The sequence below is a fragment of the Triticum aestivum genome, chromosome 3A, assembly GCF_018294505.1.
Source record: "Triticum aestivum cultivar Chinese Spring chromosome 3A, IWGSC CS RefSeq v2.1, whole genome shotgun sequence".
NCBI lineage: Eukaryota > Viridiplantae > Streptophyta > Magnoliopsida > Poales > Poaceae > Triticum > Triticum aestivum.
The window spans coordinates 17450370-17471260 of NC_057800.1; positions in this window are offsets into that span (position 1 = coordinate 17450370).

Sequence of the window (20891 nt, forward strand, 5' to 3'; positions counted from 1 at the left end):
CATGGCCCACACTGCCTCTTTCAAGAAAGTCAAGGCTTTCTCTCAGTCTGACCTCGATGATGCAAACAACTTCACCAACATCTCCTCCCACAACAAGCTCGTGAGATATAGAGATGGGGGGAAGGCGAGGAAAGGGGAGGACTTTAACCCGAGCCAGGGTCCCATTGATCCAGAGCTGGTGATGATATCTGGTGGCGGGAGGTCCATGGCTCCATAGCCATTGGAGATGGACTTATCCGTTGTCCTAGCACTCTCCCGGAGATCAAGGCGCGCCAGTCGAGCTCCGCTCCTGAGATAAGGCCTCGTGAACGCCAGTGCAACTCTCCATCAAGGTTAGTGATACGTACTCAGTTATCTTTCTCCATTACATTGTGTGCGCTTCCATCAATGATTACAAATGGTCATGTGAGTGGTGTTGCAAGCTGCTATACAGAGTGAGAGAGATAGAACGGAGAAACTTCTGGCGGAGGCGGCGGAGAGGCAGCGGGAGTTGGAGGAGAGGACGACAAAGATGATGGAGGAGGAGAGGGCACGGAATGACATGCAGGCAAGGGCCATGTACGAGCTCCTTGTGGTAAGTTTCTTCTGTAGATTAGCCAAAACATTCATGTAGTGTTTGTCTCATTACTAACTAGTATGACTGAGTCATCAAAACCAAATGTGCAGTCTGTGTGCGAGAAGACAGGTCAGACCGCCCCGCCGATGCCAGTGATTGCTCCTGGGACCACGGTGAGTTTTATTTGAATGGACATTACTTGCTAGTCTTAACATTTGAGTGTCATCATGCTAACAAGACATTGGAAATGATCTTTGGTGCAGCGTAACTCATGACAAGCATTGCACGATCCTTCTCCAGCTAGCGACACGAGCCACCCCGCTCCTACACCTCCTGGATCTTGGTAAGTTTATCTAGTGTTTTGCTTAACACATGCATAAAGACCTAGACTTAGCTTTATTTCCTCCAATGCTTACCATAATGACCTAGACTTAGCTTCTTCTCCTCCAAAATGACTTAATAAGCTTACTGACCTCCAAAACCATCCATTTTACCTAAGTTAGCTCTAAAACGATCTGTACTTAGCTTACTTATGTAAAAAATTGCATAATTAGCTTAGTTAGCTCATAGACGATCTATTTTACCTAAGTTAGCTCTAAAATGACCCATTTTACCTAGGTTAGCTTATAAATGATCCAGTTCATCCAAGTTAGCTCAAAAATGACCCATTTTACCTAGATTAGCTCCTAAATGATCCATTTTACCTACGTTAGCTTTAAAATGACCCATTTCACCTAGGTTAACTCCAAAATGACCCATCTTACCTAGGTTATCTCATAAACGATCCATTTCAACTATTTTAGCTCATAAACGATCCATTTCACCAAGTTAGCTAAAAACGATCCATTTCACCTAAATTAGCTCTTAAATGATCCATTTCACCTAAGTTAGCTCAAGAAGATCCATTTCAACTAAATTAGCTCATAAATGATCCATTTCACCTAAGTTAGCTCAAAAACAATCCATTTCAACTAAGTTAGCTCATAAATGATCCATTTCACCTAAGTTAGCTAAAAACGATCCATTTCACCTTAGTTACCTCAAAAACGATCCATTTGACCTTAGTTAGCTCATAAACGACCCATTTCAACTAAGTTAGCTCATAAATGATCCATTTCACCTTAGCTAGCTCATAAACGACCCATTTCAACTTAGTTAGCTCATATATGATCCATTTCACATAAGTTAGCTCATAAATGACATACTCTTCTTGTTCTAGTCTTCTTCTTGTTCTACTCTTCTTGTTCTAGTCTTCTTCTTGTTCTACTCTTCTTCTTGTTCTACTCTTCTTGTTCTAGTCTTCTTCTTGTTCTACTCTTCTTCTTGTTCTACTCTTCTTGTTCTAACTTTCTTATTTTTCATTTTGCAGATTTCATTCACTTGACGAAAGATTGCATAGATGGAGTGCTCCTTATCCCTTTCTCTGTTTCTTTTGTATCGTTGAACTATGGATGTATCGTTGGATGAAACTATTGTAATATATATGGTTGGATGCCTCTATGTTGAACTTGTTATGTATGATGGAACTATGCATGTAATATATATGGTTGGATGATGAAGTTATGTGTTGGATATCTTATATGTTTGCTCTGTAATGGCCTTTTGAAATATATCTATATATGTCATATATATTTGTGATGAAAATTGTTGGATTCAATAAAAAACAGATAAAAGAGCCAATATGCAGGCTCTTTGCCGTCTGCCACCGACGGCAACGGGCTCTTTGCCGTCTGCCGCGGACGGCAAAGAAGACACGTGGCATCCAGCTGTGCTTCCTGGGAGCTGACCCATTTGGTCAGTTTGCCTACAGTGGCAGACGGCAAAGACTTTGCCATCAGTGACAGACGGCAAAGAACCTGCACTTTGCCATCAGTGGCAGACGGCAAAGAACCTGCCATGTAGTGACGTGTAGATGACATCATACGGCGGACGGCAAAGACACTAGAAATTTTGCCGTCAGCGGCGGACGGCAAAGGCCTGCTGTTAGCCACTTAACAGACTGACAGCGCAATTATTGCCGTCCGCTCTCTTTGCCGTCCGCCGCAGACGGCAAAGGGCCTTTGCCGTCAGTCACTAGGAAGCAGACGGCAAAGTAGTTGTTTACCGTAGCCTACTTTGCCGGAGCCTTTTGCCGTCCGCCATTCATGCCTTTGCCGTCCACCGTGGCAGACGGCAAAATAGTTGATTCCTGTAGTGTATGGCCCCCGGGTCTATTCTCATCATATCAATCTCCATCACTTTAATCTTGCTTTACTTTTTACTTTGCATCTTTATACCAAAAATACCGAAAATATTATATCTATCAGATCTCACTCTCGTAAGTGACCATGAAGGGATTGACAACCCCTAATCGCATTGGTTGCGAGTAGCTATCGTTTTGTGCAGGTACGAGGGACTTGAGCGCGGCCTCCTACTGGATTGATACCTTGGTTCTCAAAAACTGAGGGAAATACTTATGCTACTTTGCTGCATCATCCCTTCCTCTTCGGGGAAAACCAACACAAGCTCAAGAGGTAGCAAGAAGGATTTCTGGCACCGTTGTCGGGGAGGTTCGTGCAGGTCAAGATTTGACTCCCGACAACGAGCCATTTCTGGCACCGTTGCCGGGGAGTCTACGCAAAAAGTCAACATACCAAGTACCCATCACAATCCCTATCTCTCGCATTACATTATTTGCCATTTGCCTCTCGTTTTCCTCTCCCCCACTTCACCCTTGTTGTTTTATTCGTCCTCTCTCTCTATCCTCCCTCTCTTTTCCACTTGCCTTTTTGTTTGCCCGTGTGTTGGGTTGCTTGTTTGTCGCGATGGCTAAAGATACTACCAAATTGTGTGACTTCACCAATACCAATAATAATGATTTCCTTAGCACTCTGATTGCTCCTCTTGCTAATACTGAATCTTGTGAAATCAATACTACTTTGTTGAATCTTGTTATGAAAGATCAATTCGCTGGCCTTCCTAGTGAAGATGCCGCTACTCATCTGAATAGCTTCATTGATTTATGTGATATGCAAAAGAAAAAAGATGTCGATAATGATGTCGTTAAATTGAAGCTATTTCCTTTTTCGCTTAGAGATCGTGCTAAAGCTTTATTTTCATCTTTGCCTAAAAATAGTATTGATTCTTGGAACAACTGCAAAGATGCTTTTATCTCTAAGTATTTCCTCCCGCTAAGATCATCTCTCTTAGAAACGATATTATGAACTTTAAGCAACTTGATCATGAACATGTTGCGCAAGCTTGGGAGAGAATGAAATTAATGATACGTAATTTCCCTACTCATGGTTTGAATTTGTGGATGATTATACAAAAAAATTATGCCGGATTGAATTTTGCTTCTAGAAATCTTTTAGATTCGGCCGCGGGAGGCACTTTTATGGAAATCACTTTAGGAGATGCTACTAAACTCCTAGATAATATTATGGTTAATTATTCTCAATGTCATACTGAAAGATCTTCTAATAAAAAAAGTGCATGTGATAGAAGAAATCAATGTTTTGAGTGGAAAGATGGATGAACTTATGAAATTATTTGCTACTAAGAGTTTTTCTTCTGATCCTAATGATATGCCTTTGTCTACTTTGATTGAGAATAACAATGAATGTATGGATGTGAATTTTGTTGGTAGGAATAATTTTGGTAACAACGCTTATAGAGGGAACTTTAATCCTAGGCCATATCCTAGTAATCCTTCTAATAATTATGGGAATTCTTACAACAACTCTTATGGAAATTATAATAAGATGCCCTCTGAATTTGAGAATAGTGTTAAAGAGTTTATGAATTCGCAAAAGAATTTTAATGCTTTGCTTGAAGAGAAATTGCTTAAAGTTGATGATTTGGCTAGAAACATTGATAGAATTTCTCTTGAGATTGATTCTTTAAAGCTTAGGTCTATTCCTCCTAAGCATGGTATCAATGGGTCTCTCAAAGCCATGAGAATTTCCATTGACGAGTGCAAGGAAAGAACCGCTAGGATGCGTGCTTCCAAAGATGCCTTTATTAAAGCGTGTTCTTCCAATTCCTATGAAAATCAAGATGAAGATCTAAAAGTTATTGATGTGTCCCCTATTAAATCTTTGCTTTGCAATATGAATCTTGATGAAACTGAATATGATCTTCCTTTACGTAGAAGGCGTTCTAAAAATTCGGAGTATTTAGATCTTTATGATGAAATTGATGAGAGTGGGATTGAAAGAAATAAAAATCTAGATGTTGCTAAACCCACTATATTGGATTTCAAGGAATTTAATTATGAAAGTTGCTCTTTAATTGATTGTATTTCCTTGTTGCAATCCGTGCTAAATTCTCCACATGCTTATAGTCAAAAGAAAGCCTTCACCGAACATATTGTTGATGCCTTGATGCAATCTTATGAAGAAAAACTTGAGTTGAAAGTTTCTATCCCTAGGAAACTCTATGATGAGTGGGAACCAACTATTAAAATTAAAATTAAAGATCATGAGTTTTATGCTTTGTGTGATTTGGGTGCTAGTGTCTCCACTATTCCCAAGACCTTGTGTGATTTGCTAGATTTCCGTAATTTTGATGATTGCTCTCTAAACTTGCATCTTGTGGATTCTACTATTAAGAAACCTAAGGGAAGGATTAATGATTTTCTTATTGTTGCAAATAGGAATTATGTGCCCGTAGATTTCATTGTTCTTGATATAGATTGCAATCCTTCTTGCCCTATTATTCTTGGTAGACCTTTCCTTAGAACGGTTGGTGCGATTATTGATATGAAGGAAGGGAATATTAGATTTCAATTTCAATTAAAAAAAGGGCATGGAACACTTTCCTAGAAAGAAAATAAAATTACCATATGAAACTATCATGAGATCCACTTATGGATTGCCTACCAAAGATGGCAATACCTAGATATATCCTCGCTTTTTTGCCTAGCTAGGGGCGTTAAACGATAGCGCTTGTTGGGAGGCAACCCAATTTTATTTTTTTCCTTGACTTTTGCTCCTGCTTAGTAATAAATAAATTATTTAGCCTCTGTTTTGGTTGTGTTTTTTTGTGTTTAATTAGTGTTTGTGCCAAGTAGAACCGCTGGGAAGACTTGGGGAAAGTCTTGTTGAACTTGCTGTAAAAAACAGAAACTTTAGCGCTCACGAGACCTGCTGTCATTTTTATTTGAAGAGTGTTATTTAGTTAATTATTTTTGAATATTATTAATAGATAAATTCCTCACGTCCAGAAATTTATTTTAGAATTTTTGGGGTTCCAGATCTTGCGCTAGCTACAGATTACTACACATTGTTCTGTTTTTGACAGATTCTGTTTTTTCGTGTGTTGTTTGCTTATTTTGATGAATCTATGGCTAGTAAAATAGTTTATAATCCATAGAGAAGTTGGAATACAGTAGGTTTAACACCAATATAAATAAGGAATGAGTTTATTACAGTACCTTGATGTGGTCTTTTGTTTTCTTTCGCTAACGGAGCTCACGAGTTTTCTACTTTAAGTTTTGTGTTGTGAAGTTTTCAAGTTTTGGGTGAATTCTTTTGATGGATTGTGGAACAAGGAGTGGCAAGAGCCTAAGGGCATATCCAGCCGTTGGCCCCCCAGGAGGGGCAAAAAATCGACCCTGGGGGCGCACCGGCACTAAACCGCGCATTGGGGGCGTGATGCCCCCCAGTCGCGGACCCCACGGGTTTTTAGAATGTTCAAATTCGGCGCAAACACAATGCAAACACAGGCGAGTTCGTTCAAATTTAAACATATTTTACAAAAAAAGAAAAAAAACTACCGCGGGCTACCCCCGCCGTCTCCCTCGCCGCCCGCCCACGCGGTTCCCCGCCTACGCCTCCGCCGTCCCTCCTGCATCCCTCCCTCGGTTGGCGTGGCGGGTTGGACGGTCCGAGTGCATCGTCGTCGTTGCTATCGAGGACGACGACACCATCCTTGTCCTCGCGCCCACGTTTGCGGGCGGCGATCTCCTCCAGGGCCCGGCGTTGCCGGATCATCTCCTCGCGCAGGTAGTCGTCGCGCGACCACCGCATGGCGTCCTCGTCGGAGAAGCCACGCCGGGCTATCTCCTCATACTCCGGGGGGAGGCTGGGCTCCACCTTGGGCTCGACGAGGGCGCTGGAGCTGCGGGTACACGCGCTGACAGGCGTGTCCTGGGGCTCCGGCTTGACGGGGCGGAGGTGGGCGCAGGGAGAGCCGCCGGATGAGGAGGAGGACACCCCGGTCTCCATGCGCCTCGGCATCCAGGAGCTTCCCCGGCGGCCCCGGCGGCGTGAGAAGGACGGGGGAGCGGGGTACTCGAGGCGCGGAATGTTGCCGCCCTCGATGTACTCGGGGATGGACTCCAATGTGCGCCCGGGCACGCCCCACCACCAACGCCGGCCGGTGGCGTTGAACCTGCCGGAGGGCACGACGCCGTTGGTGGCCTCGAGCTGCTCGTCGTGCCGGCGGTGGAAGTACGGCTCCCAGATTGGGCTGTCGGGGACGTACCGGGGCCCCTCCCTCGCCGCACGCGGCAGGGACGAGCGGATGCGTGCGATCTCCGCACGCCGCGCCGCGCCGATGGGTACCTGGGGCACCGGCACGCCGCCGGCGCTGATCCTCCATGCCCCGGGCACCCGCATGTCCGGCAGGACCGGGTACTCGGCCTTGAAAAGGAGGCGAGCCTCGTCCTCATGCATATGACGGCGCCCGAATCTGTTCGCCACCGCGCCGTCGCCTGGGAAACGCTCGGCCATGCTTTCTCAACTGGTGACGGTGAGAGGAGGAAAGGGGGAGAAATGAGCGCGTCATCGGTGGATGATCGGGGTGAGTCTCTCCGGCGCGCTTGCAGTCGGCTTTTATAGGCGGAGACGCCGCGTGGTAGGCTTGGCCGGCGCGCTACGCGTGGCGTGATTGCATGGCGGCCGAGGGACGCGTCGCCCAGCCTTCACTGCGCCACCCGTGAGGCATCAATAGAGGCTGACCGGCGCGGCAGCGCGCGCCAGCTTTGGCATTGATTCGCCGCGGGAAACGAGGCGATGAGGACGACGAAGGGGCGAGAAGAGAGTAGAGTCGCTGACGCGGTGGGCCCACGGCTCTTCGCGCCAAAAACGATTTGCCCGGCGCCCCCGAGCGACCCCCAGCGCGCCGGGTTTGGGTTGGGTCCGCCGGCGCCAATTTCGGCCCGAGCCGGCGAAAACTGGGCTCTTGGGGGCCCGACTGGGCCGATTTTTTGGCGCCGGCAGACGAAAAAACGCCTGGGGGCCTTCTTGGGGGCGCGGCTGGAGATGCCCTAACCTTGGGGATGCCCATGGCACCCCCAAGATAATCCAAGGACACCAAAAAGTCAAAGCTTGGGGATGCCCTGGAGGGCATCCCCTCTTTCGTCCACTTCCATCAGTAATTTACTTGGAGCTATATTTTTATTCACCAACATGATATGTGTTTTGCTTGGAGTGTCTTGTATTATTTTTGTCTTTGTGTTTTAGTATGCCACAATCATCCTTGCTGTACACACCTTTTGAGAGAGCCATACATGAATTAAAATTTGATAGAATACTCTATGTGCTTCACTTATATCTTTTGAGCTAAGTAGTTTTTGTCTATGTGCTTCACTTATATCTTTTAAGCTATGTAGTTTTGCTCTATGTGCTTCACTTATATCTTTTGAGCTAAGTAATTTTGCTCTATGTGCTTCACTTAGATTTTTTAGAGCACGGTGGTGGATTTGTTTTAAAGAAACTATTGATCTCTCATGCTTCACTTAAATTATTTTGAGAGTCTTAATAGCATGGTAATTTGCTTAATAATAACATTCTTGGTATTCAAGATTTGTAAAACTTTCTTTTGAGTGTGTTGAATACTAAGAAAAGTTGGATGCTTGATAATTGTTTTGAGATATGGAGGTAATAATATCAAAGTCATGCTAGTAGAGTAATTGTGAATTTGAGAAGTGCTTGAGTTAAAGTTTGCAAGTCCCGTAGCATGCACGTATGGTAAACGTTATGCAACAAATTTGAAACATGAGGTGTTATTTGATTGTCCTCCTTATGAGTGGCGGTCGGGGACGAGCGATGGTCTTTTCCTACCAATCTATCCCCCTAGGAGCATGCGCGTAATACTTTTGTTTTTGATGGCTTGTAGATTTTTGCAATAAGTATATGAGTTCTTTATGACTAATGTTGAGTCCATGGATTATACGCACTCTCACCCTTCCATCCTTGCTAGCCTCTATGGTACCGTGCATTGCCCTTTCTCACATCGACAGTTGGCGCAAACTTCGCCGGTGCATCCAAACCCCGCGATATGATACGCTCTTTCACACATAAACCTCCTTATATCTTCCTCAAAACAGCCACCATACCTACCTATTATGGCATTTCCATAGCCATTCTGAGATATATTGCCATGCAACTTTCCACCATCCAGTTTATCATGGCACATCCATCATTGTCATATTGCCTAGCATGATCATGTAGTTCACATAGTATTTGTGGCAAAGCCGTTGTTCATAATTTTTTCATACTTGTCACTCTTGATTCATTGCATATCCCGGTACACCACCGGAGGCATCCATATAGAGTCATACTTTGTTCTAGTATCGAGTTGTAATCATTGAGTTGTAATTAAATAAAAGTGTGATGATCATCATTTAATAGAGCATTGTCCCAAAAAAGGCCAAAGAAAAAAAAGGCCCAAAAAAGGGGCAATGCTAATATTCCTTTTTCCACACTTGTGCTTCAAAGTAGCACCATGTTCTTCATATGGAGAGTCTCTTGAGTTATCACTTTCATATACTAGTGGTAATTTTCATTATAGAACTTGGCTTGTATATTCCAACAATGGGCCTCCTCAAGTGCCCTAGGTCTTCGTGAGCAAGCAAGTGGGATGCACACCCACTTAGTTTCTTTTCTTGAGCTTTCATACATTTATAGCTCTAGTGCATCCGTTGCATGGCAACCCCTACTCCTTGCATTAACATCAATTGATGGGCATCTCCATAGCCCATTGATTAGCCTCGTTGATGTGAGACTTTCTCATTTTTTGTCTTCTCCACATAACCCCCACCATTATATTCTATTCCACCCATAGAGCTATATCCATGGCTCACGCTCATGTATTGCATGAAAGTTTATGAGTTTGAAATTATTAAGGTATGAAACAATTGCTTAGCTTGTGATCGGGGTTGTGCATGATGAGAGCATTCTTGTGTGACAAAAATGGAGTATGACTAAACTATATGATTTTGTAGGGAAGAACTTTCTTTGGACATGTTACTTTAAGAAAACATAATTGCTTTGTTGGTTTGCTTGAAGTATTATTATTCTTTATGTCAACATGAACTTTTGTCTTGAATCTTCCTAATCTGAATATTCATACCACAATTAAGAAGATTTGCATTGAAATTATGCCAAGTAGCACTCCGCATCAAAAATTCTCTTTTCATCATTTACCTACTCGAGGGCGAGCAGGAATTAAGCTTGGGGATGCCTAATACGTCTCCAACGTATCTATAATTTTTGATTGCTCCATGCTATATTATCTACTGTTTTGGACTATATTGGGCTTTATTTTCCACTTTTATATTATTTTTGGGACTAACCTATTAACCGGAGGCCCAGCCCAGAATTGCTGTTTTTTGCCTATTTCAGTGTTTCGAAGAAACGGAATATCAAACGGAGTCCAAACAGAATGAAACCTTCGGGAACGTGATTTTCTCACCGAACGTGATCCAGGAGACTTGGACCCTACTCCAAGGAATCAAAGAGGCAGTCACGAGGGTGGGGGCGCCGCCCCTCCCCCCTAGGGCGTGCCCCCTGCCTCGTGGGCCCCTCGGTGCTCCACCGACGTACTCCTTCCTCCTATATATACCTACGTACCCCCAAACGATCAGAACAGGAGCCAAAAACCTAATTCCACCGCCGCAACTTTCTGTATCCATGAGATCCCATCTTGGGGCCTGTTCCGGAGCTCCGCCGGAGAAGGCCGTCATCACGGAGGGCTTCTACATCATCATAGCCTCTCCGATGAAGTGTGAGTAGTTTACCTCAGGCCTTCGGGTCCATAGTTAGTAGCTAGATGGCTTCTTCTCTCTTTTTGGATCTCAATACAAAGTTCTCCCCTCTCTTGTGGAGATCTATTCGATGTAATCTTCTTTTTGCGGTGTGTTTGTTGAGACCAATGAATTTTGGGTTTATGATCAAGTCTATCTATGAATAATATTTGAATCTTCTCTGAATTCTTTTATGTATGATTGGTTATCTTTGCAAGTATTTTCAAATTATCCATTTGGTTTGGCCAACTAGATTGATAGTTCTTGCCATGGGAGAAGTGCTTAGCTTTGGGTTCGATCTTGCGGTGTCCTTTCCCAGTGACAGAAGGGGCAACAAGGCACGTATTGTATCGTTGCCATCGAGGATAACAAGATGGGGTTTATTTCATATTGCATGAATTTATCTCTCTACATCATGTCATCTTGCTTAAGGCATTACTCTATTTTTAACTTAATACTCTAGATGCATGCTGGATAGCGGTCGATGAGTGGAGTAATAGTAGTAGATGCAGAATCGTTTCGGTCTACTTGTCACGGACGTGATGCCTATATACATGATTGTGCCTAGATATTCTCATAACTATGCTCAATTCTATCAATTGCTCAACAGTAATTTGTTCACCCACCATAGAATACTTATGCTCTTGAGAGAAGCCACTAGTGAAACCTATGGCCCCTGGGTCTATTCTCATCATATCAATCTCCATCATTTTAATCTTGCTTTACTTTTTACTTTGCATCTTTATACAAAAAGTACCAAAAATATTATATCTATCAGATCTCACTCTCATAAGTGACCGTGAAGGGATTGACAACCCCTAATCGCGTTGGTTGTGAGTAGCTATCGTTTTGTGCAGGTATGAGGGACTTGAGCGTGGCCTCCTACTGGATTGATACCTTGGTTCTCAAAAACTGAGGGAAATACTTACGCTAATTTGTTGCATCATCCCTTCCTCTTCGGGGAAAACCAACGCAAGCTCAAGAGGTAGCATTGCATCATATACAACTCTTCTTCCAGAAATCCATTCAGGAATGCATTTTTGACATCCATTTGCCAAATTTCATAATGCTAAAATGCGGCAATTGCTAACATGATTCGGACAGACTTAAGCATTGCTACGGGTGAGAAAGTCTCATCGTAGCCTTGAACTTGTCGAAAACCTTTCGCAACAAGTCGAGCTTTGTAGACAGTAACATTACCGTCAGTGTCAGTCTTCTTCTTGAAGATCCATTTATTCTCGATGGCTTGCCGATCATCGGGCAAGTCAACCAAAGTTCACACTTTGTTCTCATACATGGATCCCATCTCAGATTTCATGGCCTCAAGCCATTTTGCGGAATCTGGGCTCACCATCGCTTCTTCATAGTTCGTAGGTTCGTCATGGTCAAGTAACATGATTACCGTACCACTCTAGTATGGATCTTACTCCGGTTGACCTACGACGTTCGGTAGTAACTTGATCTGAAGTTTCATGATCATCATCATTAGCTTCCTCACTAATTGGTGTAGATGTCACAGGAACCAGTTTCTATGATGAACTACTTTCCAATAACGGAGCATGTATAGTTACCTCATCAAGTTCTACTTTCCTCCCACTCACTTCTTTCGAGAGAAACTCCTTCTCTAGAAAGGATCCATTCTTAGCAACAAATGTCTTGCCTTCGGATTTGTGATAGAAGGTGTGCCCAATAGTTTCTTTTGGGTATCCTATGAAGACACATTTCTCCGATTTGGGTTCGAGCTTATCAGGTTGAAGCTTTTTCACATAACCATCGCAACCCCAAACTTTAAGAAATGACAACTTTGGTTTCTTGCCAAACCACAATTCATAAGGCATCGTCTCAACGGATTTCGATGGTGCCGTATTTAACGTGAATGCAGCCGTCTCTAAAGCATAACCCCAAGACGATAGCGGTAAATCAGTAAGAGACATCATAGATCGCACCATATCTAGTAAAGTACGATTACAATGTTCGGACACACCATTACGTTGTGGTGTTCCAGGCGGCGTGAGTTGCGAAACTATTCTGCATTCTTTCAAATGTCGACCAAACTCGTAACTCAAATATTCTCCTCCACGATCAGATCGTAGAAACTTTATTTTCTTGTTATGATGATTTTCCACTTCACTCTGAAATTCTTTGAACTTTTCAAATGTTTCAGACTTATGTTTCATTAAGTAGATATACCCATATCTGCTCAAATCATCTGTGAAGGTGAGAAAATAACGATACCCGCCGCGAGCCTCAATATTCATTGGACCACATACATCAGTATGTATGATTTCCAATAAATCTGTTGCTCGCTCCATTGTTCCGGAGAACGGCGTTTTAGTCATCTTGCCCATGAGGCATGGTTCGCAAGTACCAAGTGATTCATAATCAAGTGATTCCAGAAGTCCATCAGTAAGGAGTTTCTTCATGCTCTTTACACCAATATGACCTAAACGGCAGTGCCACAAATAAGTTGTGCTATCATTATCAACTTTGCATTTTTGCCTTCAACATTATGAATATGTGTATTACTACTATCGAGATTTAACACAAATAGACCACTCTTCAAGGGTGCATGACCATAAAATATATTACTCATATAAATAGAACAACCATTATTCTCAGATTTAAATGAATAACCGTCTCGCATCAAACAAGATCCAGATATAATGTTCATGCTTAACGCTGGAACCAAATAACAATTATTGAGGTCTAAGATTAATCCCGAAGGTAGATGTAGAGGTAGCGTGCCGACAACGATCACATCGACTTTGGAACCATTTCCCACACGCATCGTCACCTCGTCCTTAACCAATCTTCGCTCAATCCGTAGTCCCTGTTTCGAGTTGCAAATATTAGCAACAGAACCAGTATCAAATACCCAGGTGCTACTACGAGCTCTAGTAAGGTACACATCAATAACATGTATATCACATATACCTTTGTTCACCTTGCCATCCTTATTATCCGCCAAATACTTGGGGCAGTTCCGCTTCCAGTGACCAGTCTGCTTGTAGTAGAAGCACTCAGTCTCAGGCTTAGGTCCAGACTTGGGTTTCTTCTCTTGAGCAGCAACTTGTTTGTTGTTCTTTTTGAAGTTCCCCTTCTTCTTCCCTTTACCCTTTTTCTTGAAACTAGTGGTCTTGTTGACCATCAACAATTTATGCTCCTTCTTGATTTCTACCTCCGCAGCCTTTAGCATTGCGAAGAGCTCGGGAATTGTCTTATCCATCCTATGCATATTATAGTTCATCACAAAGCTCTTGTAGCTTGGTGGCAGTGATTGAAGAATTCTGTCAATGACACTATCATCCGAAAGATTAACTCCCAGTTGAATCAAGTGATTGCAGTATCCAGACATTCTGAGTATATGTTCACTGGCAGAACTATTCTCCTCCATCTTGCAGCTATAGAACTTATTGGAGACTTCATATCTCCCAATCCAGGCATTTGCTTGAAATATTAACTTCAACTCCTGGAACATCTCATATGCTCCATGACGTTCAAAACGTCGTTGAAGTCCTGGTTCTAAGCCGTAAAGCATGGCACACTGAACTATCGAGTAGTCATCAACACGCGACTGCCAGGCATTCACAATGTCTGCAGTTGCCGGTGCAGGTGGTACACCTAGCGATGCTTCCAGGACGTAATTCTTCTGTGCAGCAATGAGGATATTCGTCAAGTTACAGACCCGGTCCGTGTAATTGCTACCATCCTATTTCAACTTTGCTTTCTCAAGGAACGCGTTAAAATTTAACGGAACAACAGCACGGGCCATCTATCTACAAGAACATAGACAAGCAAAATACTATTAGGTACTAAGTTCATGATAAATTTAAGTTCAATTAATCATATTACTTTAAGAACTCCCACTTAGATAGACATCCCTCTAATCATCTAAGTGATCACGTGATCCAAATCAACTAAACCATAACCGATCATCACGTGAAATGGAGTAGTTTTCAATGGTGAACATCACTATGTTGATCATATCTACTATATGATTCGCACTCGACCTTTTGGTCTCAGTGTTCCGAGGCCATATCTGCATATGCTAGGCTCATCAAGTTTAACCCGAGTATTCTGCGTGTGCAAAACTGGCTTGCACCCATTGTATAAGAACGTTGAGCTTATCACACCTGATCATCACGTGGTGTCTCGGCACGATGATCTTTTTGCAACGGTGCATACTCAGGGAGAACACATGTACCTTGAAATTTTTAGTGAGAGATCATCTTATAATGCTACCGTCAATCAAAGCAGAATAAGATGCATAAAGGATAAACATCATATGCAATCAATATAAGTGATATGATATGGCCGCCATCATCTTGTGCCTTTGATCTCCATCTCTAAAGCACCGTCATGGTCACCATCGTCACTGGCATGACACCTTGATCTCCATCGTAGCATCGTTGTTGTCTCGCCAACTATTGCTTCTACGACTATCGTTGCCGCTTAGTGATAAAGTAAAGAAATTACATGGCGATTGCATTTCATACAATAAAGCGACAACCATATGGCTCCTGCCAGTTGCCGATAACTCCGTTACAAAACATGATCATCTCATACAATAAAATATAGCATCATGCCTTGACCATATCACATCACAACATGCCCTGCAAAAACAAGTTAGACTTCCTCTACTTTGTTGTTGCAAGTTTTATGTGGCTGCTATGGGCTGAGCAAGAACCGTTCTTACCTACGCATCAAAAGCCACAATGCGGTATAGTGATTTCTTTTTGATCTTCAGAAAGAACCCTGTTCATTGAATCTGGTTCAACTAAAGCTGGAGAAACAGACACCCACTAGCCACCTTGTTGGGGAACGTAGTAATTTAAAAAAATTCCTACGCACACGCAAGATCATGATGATGCATAGCAACGAGAGGGGAGAGTGTTGTCTACGTACCCTCGTAGACCGTAAGCAGAAGTGTTATGACAACGCGGTTGATGTAGTCGTACGTCTTCACGATCGACCGATCCTAGCACCGAAAGTACAGCACCTCCGCGATCTGCACACGTTCGGGTCGGTGACATCCCACGAACTCACGATCCAGTAGAGTGTCGAGGGAGAGCTTCATCAACACGACGGCATGATGACGGTGATGATGAAGCTACCGGCGCAGGGCTTCGTGTAAGCACTGCAACGATATGATCGAGGTGGATTATGGTGGAGGGGGGCACCGCACACGGCTAAGAGATCAATGATATACTCCCGGGCAAATTCCCTCCGGTACTCCGATAAATACCCGAACCACTCAGAACCATTCCGATGTCCGAATATAGCCTTCCAATAAATCGACCTTTACGTCTCGAACATTTCGAGACTCCTCATCATGTCCCTGATCTCATCCGGGACTCCGAACAACCTACGGTACATCAAAACACATAAACTCATAATACCGATCGTCACCGAACTTTAAGCGTGCGGACCCTACGGGTTCGAGAACTATGTAGACATGACCGAGACTCATCTTTGGTCAATAACCAATAGCAAAACCTGGATGCTCATATTGGCTCCTACATATTCTACGAAGATCTTTATCGGTCAAACCGCATAACGGTATACGTTGTTCCCTTTGTCATTGGTATGTTACTTGCCCGAGATTCGATCGTCAGTATCTCAATACCTAGTTCAATCTTGTTACCGGCAAGTCTCTTTACTCGTTCCATAATGCATCATCCCACAACTAACTCATTAGTCACATTGCTTGCAAGGCTTATAGTGATGTGCATTACCGAGAGGGCCCAGAGATATACCTCTCCGACAATCGGAGTGCCAAATCCTAATCTTGATCCATGTCAACTCAACAAATACCATCAGAGACACCTGTAGAGCATCTTTATAATCACCCAGTTACGTTGTGACGTTTGGTAGCACACAAAGTATTCCTCCGGTATTCGGGAGTTGCATGATCTCATAGTCATAGGAACATGTATAGTTATGGAGAAAGCAATAGCAACAAACTAAACGATCATCGTGCTAAGCTAATGGATGGGTCAAGTCAATCAAATCATTCTCTAATGATGTGATCCCGGTAATCAAATGACAACCCATGTCTATGGTTAGGAAACATAACCATCATTGTCAACGAGCTAGTCAAGTAGAGGCAAACTAGTGACACTCTGTTTGTCTATGTATTCACACATGTACTAAGTTTTCGGTTAATACAATTCTAGCATGAATAATAAACATTTATCATGATATAAAGAAATAAATAATAACTTTATTATTGCCTCTAGGGCATATTTCCTTCACACCTGTGTGCGAAGCACGTCGGTAGAACCAGTCTCGCGTAAGCGTATGCGTAATGTCGGTCTGGACCGCTTCATCCAACAATGCCGCCGAATCAAGAATCAACTAGTGAAGGCAAGAAATATGTATATACGCACACCCACAACACCTTTGTGTTCTACTCGTGCATATAACATCTACGCATAAACCTGGCTCGGATGCCACTGTTGGGGAACGTAGTAATTTCAAAAAAATTCCTACGCACACGCAAGATCATGGTGATGCATAGCAACAAGAGGGGAGAGTGTCGTCTACGTACCCTCATAGACCGTAAGCGGAAGCATTATGACAATGCGGTTGATGTAGTCGTATGTCTTCAGACTCTTCACGATCGACCGATCCTCAGTACCGAACATACGACACCTCCGCGTTCAGCACACGTTTAGCTCGGTGACGTCCCGCGAACTCACGGTCCAGTAGAGCTTCCGGGAAGAGCTTCGTCAGCACGATGGCGTGGTGACGGTGTTGATGAAGCTACCGACGCAGGGCTTCGCCTAAGCACCGCTACAATATGACCGAGGTGGATTATGGTGGAGGGGGGCACCGCACACGGCTAAAAGATTAATGATTAATTGTTGTGTCTCCAAGGGTTGCCCCTCTCCCCGTATATAAAGGAGTGGAGGAGGGGGAGGGGGGCGGCCTCCTATGGCGCGCCCCATGAGGAGTCCTACTCCCACCGGGAGTAGGACTCCCCCCTTCCAAGTAGGAGTACGACTAGGAGAGGAAGGGAGAGAAGAAGAGAAGGAAAGGGGGCGTCGCCCCGTCCCCTCCTTTTCCAATTCGGACTAGAGTGGGAGGGGGCGCGGCTGCCCTGGCCGCCCCTCCTCTTCTCCCACTAAGGCCCATTAGGCTCAATATACTCCCCGGGGGGTTCCGGTAACCCCCCGGTACTCCGGTATATGTCTGAAACCTCCCGAAACACTTCTGGTGTCCGAACATATTCGTCCCATATATCGATCTTTACGTCTCAACCATTTCGAGACTCCTTGTTATGTCTGTGATCATATCTGGGACTCGGAACTACCTTCGGTACATCAAAACACAAAAACTCATAATACCGATCGTTACAGAACTTTAAGTGTGCGGACCCTACGGGTTCGAGAACTATGTAGACATGACCGAGACACGTCTCCGATCAATAACCAATAGCAGAACCTGGATGCTCATATTGGTTCCTACATATTCTATTAAGATCTTTATCGGTCAAACTGCATAAGAACATACGTTGTTCCCTTTGTCATCGGTATGTTACTTGCCCGAGATTCGATCGTCGGTATCTCAATACCTAGTTCAATATCGTTACCGGCAAGTCTCTTCACTCGTTCCGTAATGCATCATCCCGTACTAACTCATTAGTCACATCGTTTGCAAGGCTTATAGTGATGTGCATTACCGAGAGGGCCCGGAGATGCCTCTCCGACAATCGGAGTGACAAATCCTATTCCCGATCTATGCCAACTCAACGAACACCATCGGAGACACCTGTAGAGCACCTTTATAATCACCCAGTTACATTGTAACGTTTGGTAGCACACAAAGTACTCTTCCGGTAATCAGGAGTTGCATAATCTCATAGTCATAGGAACATGTATAAGTCATGAAGAAAGCAATAGCAGTAAACTAAATGGTCAAGTGCTAAGCTAACGGAATGGGTCATGTCAATCACATCATTCTCCTAATGATGTGATCCCATTGATCAAATTACAACTCATGTCTATGGCTAGGAAACTCAACCATCTTTGATCAACAAGCTAGTCAAGTAGAGGCATACTAGTGACACTATGTTTGTCTATGTATTCACACATGTATTATGTTTCCGGTTAATACAATTCTAGCATGAATAATAAACATTTGTCATGATATGAGGAAATAAATAATAACTTTATTATTGCCTGTAGGGCATATTTCCTTCAAGGATAATACCTCGGCTGCCGAGAACATGGGGGAACAGACCCTCATGGAGACTTGTGACGGGGGCCACGACCAATCTGGCCCCCAGCCGAATATTATTCCGGAGACCCGTACGGTTCCGGAATCGAGCGAGCAACCTCCTTTAACAGAGGGGGGAGCGTCGATTCCATCGGCGATCTTTGTCAATCCAAAGGCGCCAAACACTCTGATGGAAGCGCTTTGGCGTGCTTCCACTGTGGAGGAGCACCGTACCCTTATAGGTACAGTGGCTAAGAAGGTTAAGTCCGCCAAAAGTGGGTTGAATGAAGCCTTTACCAGCCTATTAACAAGCTTTGAGGTACGTGACGTAATACTTTTAGCTGCTTTGCATATGCAAAATATATGCATGTGCATAGACGGTGGCCCTTGAGACTCTGTTCGGCTTCTGCAAAGAAGTGCCGAACAGAGGATCAAGTAGTACTTGCAGGAGATAATATACTTGTCTATTTTGACAAACAGGCTTCACTGTTAGCGGCGACCGCCCTGGCCGCCGAAGTGTCCAAACTCAAGTGGAAGCTGGAGCGGGCCGATGAGGACCTCGTCCATATCAACAAACGGTTTGATGAGGCGCAAGGTATGTGTTGAAGAAATTGTTTACGTACCTAAAGTAATATGTCAATGCGAGGTTTAACCTCCTGTGTTATCCTGACCATATTTGTAGGTAGTGCGACCAAGGTCGAATCCCTGAAGAGCGCCCTTGCCTGGGCCAAGGAGTAGGCGCGGGAGAGCCAAGCGGCCGTTGACAAAGCGGCTGCCGATTTAGAGGCCGAGAAGGTCACTCGCCGCAAGTATGAGGAGAGGGTGAAAGAAGTGGAGCAGGAGCTCCAAGATGCCGAAAACAAGTGTGAGATCTTGGAGGAGAAGAATAAGGCCCAAGCGGACAATCTCACCAAGGCTCTTCAAGAGGCCAAGGAGGCGCGGACCGAGTCTCGTGCGGCTCGCGAGGAGATCAAGCAAGCTGGACAGATAGCGACTGGTAAGGCCTTTCTTTTGTAGAGTATTTTTGACGGTCGGGGATATGCCTTGCTTAATCGACTATGGAGTTCTCCAGATGCCTTTGCTGATCTCCCAAGGAGTGCGGCCGACGCCGCGCAATTCTTCCGGTCCCAAGAGGGAAACACCACGGAGAAGCTCTTCCGGTCCCACTACCTGGCGCCAGAAAGGCCGGCGCTGCTAAACAACCAGATGATGCAGTTGGCTAGGCTGCATAGGATGTCCGGTTTGGCCATCAAGGACATCATAGTCCGGTTATGGCCAGCTGGACCCATTTCAAGCAGCTACTTCGGCCTGGTCAAAGAGGTGCTCGCCCACACGTGCCTCGACTGGTTGGTGACTGTGTGAACGGGAACTGATTCGTCCACACGGCGCAGCTGGCAACCGCGCGCTGTGGGTCATGTGGGCGAGCGCTCTAACTCTCACAAAACAAGCTATGCCTACATGGCACTCAGATTCCTTTAGGACCCGTGCAAAACATAATCAAAGTGGATCAAGGCGTGTGGGCAATGTGCAAATATGCCACACGTGTGGGCGTTATCATTTGGGTTTTAAAAACTATTTTTAGATCTTTTCAATGAATTGATTTCATTTATTTCAAAAAAAACTAATTTCATACATTCCAAAAGTTGTTTCAATTCTTCCAAAAACAGATTTAGGTTATTTCAAAAGACTAATTTAACTTTTTTTCAATAATCTGATTTCGGTTCTTATGAAATATAGATTTCACTAATTTTAATGAACTGACCACTCATTTCTAAAAAAAAAATTCACTCGTTTCACATAACATGCATTTCACAACTCATATTAATGTGAAACACAAATCAAAAACTGCATTTCAATTTAGAATCGAGTGATGTGTTGTGCAAGTACAAGTGCATTTCAATTTTAAAAACAACATATAAGCAATTTCGCATATTAGAATTGATCTGTTTCACATATGAATTTCACAATCATATTTCACATTTTTACCAAAATGACTTTCAAAACATATTTACAAATCACGAATATGTACTGATATCACTTTTCTTCCTTCGATCTGAACCAAGTAGCTCTCCCATATTTCACAAAACCAGGTGGTCGACATAT